This window comes from Oryctolagus cuniculus, chromosome 6 (genome assembly GCF_051225735.1).
Source record: "Oryctolagus cuniculus isolate XC-2025 breed Fujian yellow rabbit chromosome 6, ASM5122573v1, whole genome shotgun sequence".
NCBI classification, from domain to species: Eukaryota; Metazoa; Chordata; class Mammalia; order Lagomorpha; family Leporidae; genus Oryctolagus; species Oryctolagus cuniculus.
In genome coordinates this window covers 43,827,048-43,833,985 of record NC_142872.1, presented here as the reverse complement: position 1 = coordinate 43,833,985, position 6,938 = coordinate 43,827,048, and positions in this window count along the sequence as shown.

Genomic DNA, 6,938 nt, shown 5'->3' with positions numbered 1-6,938 from the left:
CCACAGAACTAGTAAATGGTTGAGGCAACATTCAGACTCAGAATATACAGACTCCACACTGCTGACCATGATGCAATGACAGTAATGATGATGAAGACCAAATAACTGTCTTTCAAATGGGATCTGTTGGGCCACATTGGACTACAGACTAGTATCTAGCCAGACTGTATCCTCAGAGTTCACCACCTAGCACAGAAGCTAAGACATGCACTGTGCCCAGGAAAGCTAAAATGTGATAAGTGCCATAAAACCAATAAATAAAAGTGCTTGGGCAATTTTACTAAATCTCCTATTTAACCCTCAGTTAACCTGAAAATTCAATTAACCAGAAGCATTACACATATGTTCCCATTAATCAAGGCTTTATAGTATCAGTTGAACTCACTTAACCTTAATAAGCAGATGATTGCATATGGATGGCTAGAGGATTTCGGAGCACAATAATTCAGAAATCCACCCCACAACTAAACAGTTTCCTAAAAGCAAAAGGAACACTGGTAGACAGAAAGAGAGAAGAGAATGCAGTAAGTACTTAACACAACTTGATAAAGAAGGGAAGAAAAATCTTGGTTCACAGAAGACTAAGTAGGTCAGAGGAGAAAGAAAAAGTCTTTGGCATCCCTGATGTTATCTGGGGAACGTCTGTCAGAACAGATGGCCCCACTTTTCTAGCACACAGTGCAAAGGACAGTAGCTGGTGAGGCAAGGTGTGCCCATCTATATAAAACCGATTCTGAAGATGGATGGACAATCACACACAGAGCCCCCAGGCATGATTACAAGGAAGGGTTAAAGAATTTGCAAGGCCATGACATTTAGGACATGCGCAGAGAAACTACAGAAAATGCACTATTACCCCCAGTATACAATAACCTTCTCATCCAAGCTGCCAAAATCCAATCCATCATTCAAGGCCCAACTCAAGCACCCTATGTATACTGCATAAATGCTCTGCAGCAATTAAAGTATTCCCTTTTCTGTATTCATATGGTTCTTATTTATGTCTTCTCTGTGCTCATTTTCAAGTTGCAGTTTATACAATATGCTTTTCTAGAAAGCAGAGAGCAACGTGGTCCCTAACAGTTACAGAGGTTTGATGAAGATTGATAGGAACCCTTGAAAGCAAAGGTCTAGAACACTTCTCCCTCCAGACAACTATGCTCTCTTTGTAATTTTACAGACCATGTGTCAATGCTTGTGACTCAGTGCCACTCAATGAACACACATTTTATGGTGAAAATTAATATTTTTATTGTGTTCCTTTTTCAATATTTGAAATAATGAGATAAGAAGATTGTGCCCAAAGAAAGAAGACCAAACACCTAAGCAAATAAGCAGAATTTTGATGAGGGATAGGGATAGAGAGAATGAGGTATAAGAATTCATGTTTCACTTATAAGTAAAATTAATCCTATTGACACATGGCAATAGTAAACCAAAAGTTCATACATTTGAACCAATTTCTCCCAATTTGAGAGTATTCGAAATCATGCCAATCATGGAGTTGGAATACACTCCGTGAGGATTTTTTTTCTTAATTCCACTTAGTTCATTTTCCCTGTTCCTATTCTTTCACTCCACTTTGCGTACATTTTAGCACTTGTAACTGCTGTGGAAGAGACTGCCTCCCCCAACAATACTGTAACAGCTGGTTCTTGTAACTACAAACCTAAAGAGCCGAATCAGACCTACTCTCTTCCTACAGAGAATGTAGGTTCTCATTTGGACACAAATCAGCAGGTGTGAGCTTGTTCCTTCACTGGAATCAAGGGTCACACTGTAAACTGTGGTCATCTCAGTGAGCTCATCAACCTCTAAAACCACAGAACCCAGTAATACATGAAGACGTGAACATCCCCAAATTAATATTAAAAAATCTGGGGCCAAACTTGTACGTAGAGATTAGAATCATTCTTGTTTTCCAGTCACCCTCTTAAGCCAATTTCAGCCAAATAATGATATGAAAAAGTATTCTCAGAGAACTACTGAACACATGAACTCCTGGGATTGGCATTTCTCTCCTGAGATTTGTAACAGGCTTATACTGAATGTTGCAGATGAGGCCTGAAGCTAATCAATGATTTCTTCTGCAGTGTGTGTCTATGTGAGCTTGTGTAGGCGTGTGACTTGACTCTATCTAATTAGAGTTGTTTCTGCTTCCTACAATGTCATCCTCACCTTCTCATTAAGAAGCTTTTTATTATCAAGTGTCCATTTCAGTCTATTAAGCACTTAGTAATGTAATTCCCATGTAAGTTTAGAAATGATGAATCTCACATTCTATTTCTAGTCAATGCCAACAAAATTAAGCTGCAGAAACACTGTACACAATATGACATTAAATTCTAAAAAATCATAAGCCATCTCTTCCCTATTGTTCCCTTCCTATGTGTAACTTTCAATGCCGATCATTACAATTTCCACTACTGTTATGGAAGGACAATTGTAAACAATTGCACTAACATTCTCCAGTAAATGACCACAAGAGAAGGCCTGTCAATACCCAAAGAGGATAATAAAACAGAAACTTTTATTTATTTCAAAAATTAAGGTCTTCATTCCTAGTCAACAAACAGTTAAGAGGGCATTGCCATAAAAACAGAATCATACCAGGTACTACACGTGGCTTTTGCTTTTAGTCTGTGGTGTTGACAATGCAGAGCAGAGGTTATCAAAGTAATCATCTTCCCTCTTGCGTGTTTACAGAAGTGGTAACTAAAGCTTGATCTACATGGTTAAACAGAAGAACCATGTCCAACAAATGATAGACAAAACATTATACTCATTTGAAATGTGTATTTGATTGCATTATTTCTAGTACTACTATTGGCCAAAACTGAATAGTTTGTCTTCACTACCTCTGTTAACTCTCTCCTATATTCTCTCATTTACATCCTTCAACTCGTATCTTAAAATTATGCATTTATTTCATTTTATTTAAAAGACAGAGAGACAGAGATATATGGAAACAGATTTGTCTTACAATGGTTTACTCCCCAAAAGCCAATAATAGCTGAAACTGGGACAGCTGATATCAAGAGCCTGGAACTCAATCCAGGCCCCACATTTGGGTAGCAGGGATCCTAATAACTTGAGCCGTCACTGCTGCCTTCTAGAATGTGTATTAGCAGGAAGCTGGAACTGAAGCAGAGCTGGGACACTAACCCAGACACCTGGTTTCAGGCATCCCAAGCGGCATCTTAACTGCTGTGCCAAATGCCCACCCCAAACCCTGCCATGGGAAGTTTGAGTAGTATTCTAGGTTTTATGGTTGTGGTGGGCCAATTAAATAAAACTGCATCCAAGATGGAAACAAATACTAGTTTATAAAGAAAAATTAAGAGACTATGGTTTCTATTGATGGTAAGGAAAGTTATTCTAGTATTGGTGGCAAAACAATTCAGAAAATCTTCCTGCTCATGAAAGTCAGAAAATAAGGTCATGCATAAAAATTTCTGTTTACAGGCTTCAGAGAAGCAGTAAGGTTATGGAAATTACTGGGTCAAGATCTCAGAGAAGGAAATCCAGAGATATGAGTCAAGCTGGCAAAGCCACCTTTGACCTTAGGACATCTGCAAAACGGGAATAGACATAAGAGAGGTGGAATGGAACTTCCAACAGCCTTCGGGGTAGGGTAAGAGTACAAGTACAACACCGGCCCCAGTGCAGGCATTCTGGTAAACATCTTTACTTTTGGTTGAGACTCCAAAACCTTAGTGCTAAACACAGCCAGGGGTGGGAGAGGAGGGGTCACTGAAAGTAAAACCTTTCTCAAGGGCTTCAGGCAAACTCTGAATTACCTGGATGGGCCAGAAAATACCAAGCTCTGAATTTGGATCAAGATGCTCCCAGAGAAACAGTGCTTCTGGCTATTTACCAGAAGTAAATTTGGCTTAAATTTCTCGCTGAAGGAACATAACATCATGATAGTCCTCAAAGTAATTTCAAATTCATTATCTATCATACAATAAAGATGACAAAAGCTAAAGAAAATAGGACAGCAGCAACAAGAACCAAGGAAAGCAACAAGCATTGACTCCTGGATGGGGCCCAGCCATCAGAAAATAACAAGCCCTCCAAGTGACTCTGAAACATGCTAAAGTTGAAAAGCTCTGCTCCAAAGCATTACTGAGAAAACTAAAGGAAAAGAAACTGAAAGATATATCATCTTTTTAGCTCTTGTCTATACTGCTGTGTAATTGTGGTCTTTCTATTTTTTACTTGTTGAATATTGTGGTTAGTGATACACTAACCTGTGATTATAGAGTGGACTGAAATTTTTTGCAAAAATTAAAGAAAAACAGAAAGAAAGGAGGGGAATTAAGGGAGGAAAAGATGAAAGTAGAGAAATATGGTTATCTTCTAAGAACTGTATGTATGAAATACATTAAAGCTGTTTATATTAGTAAATTTTCTAATGAAGAAAAGAATTAAAAATATAAAAAAAAATTCATAAGAGAATGAAGTCAATTCTCTAATAAACTATAGAGTTAATGTAATTCCAGGTGAAAAATCAACCCTTGTATGTGTGTTTGTAATTTGATAAATGTATCCAACCATATGTATGAAAACATAAAGGAAAAAGAGTTGTCCAAACATCTTGAAGAAGGTCACAGTGGAGAGACTCGCTGTACTAGATGCCAAGATTCATTATTAAAACTTCAATAGCTAGAACAGTGTGGTAGAGAACAGAAACAGACTGATTCCTAAAAGAATATTTGATTTTTTGAAAAATCAGGTTTCTACTACAGAGAATTTTCCATAATTGGTATTGATCCACAATATATTTATGTGAGAAAAAATGAAACACAAACCCATCTTTAACGAGAAACAAATATTTGATCTAAATATGAAAGCCTACATAATAAAACTTTTGGAAGACAACATGCTACTCATAAGGTTTATACATAAAGAAATTGATAAACTGGACTACCTTAAAATTAGAATTTTTTGTTCATCCAATAATGCTATCAAGAGGGTAAAAGGTGAGCAATAAGTTAAAGACAACATATTCTGCCCATAAATTGACAAGACTTTCATAGTTTGAATAATTTTTAAACTGCAAATCTATAAAACAATTACAACCAAACAGAAAAATAGACTGATGGCTTCAATTGGCACTGGTCAAAACACAATGATGGATGGTAACTAAACAAATACAAACACACTCAGTATTATTACTAATACAGGAAACATGAATGAAGACCACAATCATGAACCACCACACATTCTCCAGAATGGCCAAAAATAGCCTGAAGTGTTAGAGAGAATACAAAGCATCAGGAATCCTAATGCGCTGATTCTAAAAATTAGTAAAAATACTTTGAGAAGAGTGCCACGATCTGCAAAAGCTAAACATACATCTATGTTTTGGCATTTTTTCTTCTCCAACTCAAATGCGTGTGCATGTGCTCCAAAAGACATGGAGAAGAATGGCCATAGACAGTACGTGTTAACAGCCAAAACCTGGAAAGAAACCAAATGCCCATCAACAAAAAAATGGATAAATACATTGGGGCATATCCAAACAACACAGCATGAAGATAAATGCATTCTGTGTACATCAGAGTCATAATTATGAGAAGGAGGAGGAAAGGGAAGAACAGACCAGCAAATAAAATGAGCCTGTAAGATTTACGAATGAATCATGGGTGAAAATAGTATGTCAGTATTGACCATGAAAGTCATAAACAGTGGTTACCTTTGTGGGAGAAGGATGATTACTAGGAAGGAATGTGAAGGTCCTTCTGTGGTGTAGAATCATTCCATTTTTGGTGTACAGAGTAAGGAATCTAAAGAAAGTTGCTTTATAATAACTAATTAAGATATGCATTTATGTTTTTTGACTATGCTGTGTAGTTTATTTTATAATTCAAAGGTTAATAATAAACCTATTGCCTTTAAAATAAATTAAAAGCTACAGTTACAGATTTTAGACAATGTATCAGATTTTATACAAAGACCTTTACATTAATTAATACAATTATCAAACAACCCTAGGAGGCATATACTGTTAGTATCCTTATACCATAGCATGGTTTTTCAGATTTGTTTGCACATTTGAGTACTTAGGGAGCATCTATAATTTCCAACAGCCTGGCTATATCCCAGACTCATTAAATCAGAGCCTCTGGAGGCAGGACCCAAGAATCATTGTTTAAAAAAATACATAAATAAAACCTATCTTGTATTTCCAAGCCATTGCCAAGTTGGAGTACCATGAGATAGATTTATCAGATGATTATGTAATGTGTCCACATGGACACAACTTAAACTGGAGTCCAGTGTGATTCCCATTCTTAACCACCAGACTGCAGAGCCTCTTGGATTCAAAAGACAACATCACTTCTTACAGAAAGTGGAGAGATTTACTACACAAGGGAGCGGGGAGCCTGTTCTTCAAAAAACTAGAGCACACAGTGACTTTTGGGTTGAGGATATGTTGCAGGCAAGGCTAAAGGATAGGTGAAAACCAAGAATAGTGGCTAGGTCTAGCATGCCAAGTATTCAGGCTTTCTTCCGCTGCCAGTGAGGGCATTAGCCTATGCGCATCTGGGAGAGCACTCCAACTATACTGCAGAGGGTGTAGTGGAAAGCAGGACAAGACAGGAAGCAGGAGGGTCACCCTAAAGGACGATGGTACCTGCCTAGAAAGAAGATGAAGAGGATCTAGCTGAATGTGCTAGGAATTACTAATAGAAAACTTTAGTAGGAATACTTTAAATGATTGGCATGATTCTTTTACAGTAGGAATGAAAGATGGGAGGAAACCAGGATGCCATCTAGCTAGTTGATAGCATTCATCATTGTCAAAGAAACAGGAGGAAAAGACTTGGAAGGGGAAGATAATGAAATTCATTTGGAATGACTTGCAAATGGCTGGAAAATTCAAAAGATACCTGTAAATACAGTTTAGAAGGGAGGTCATGTCTTAAAAT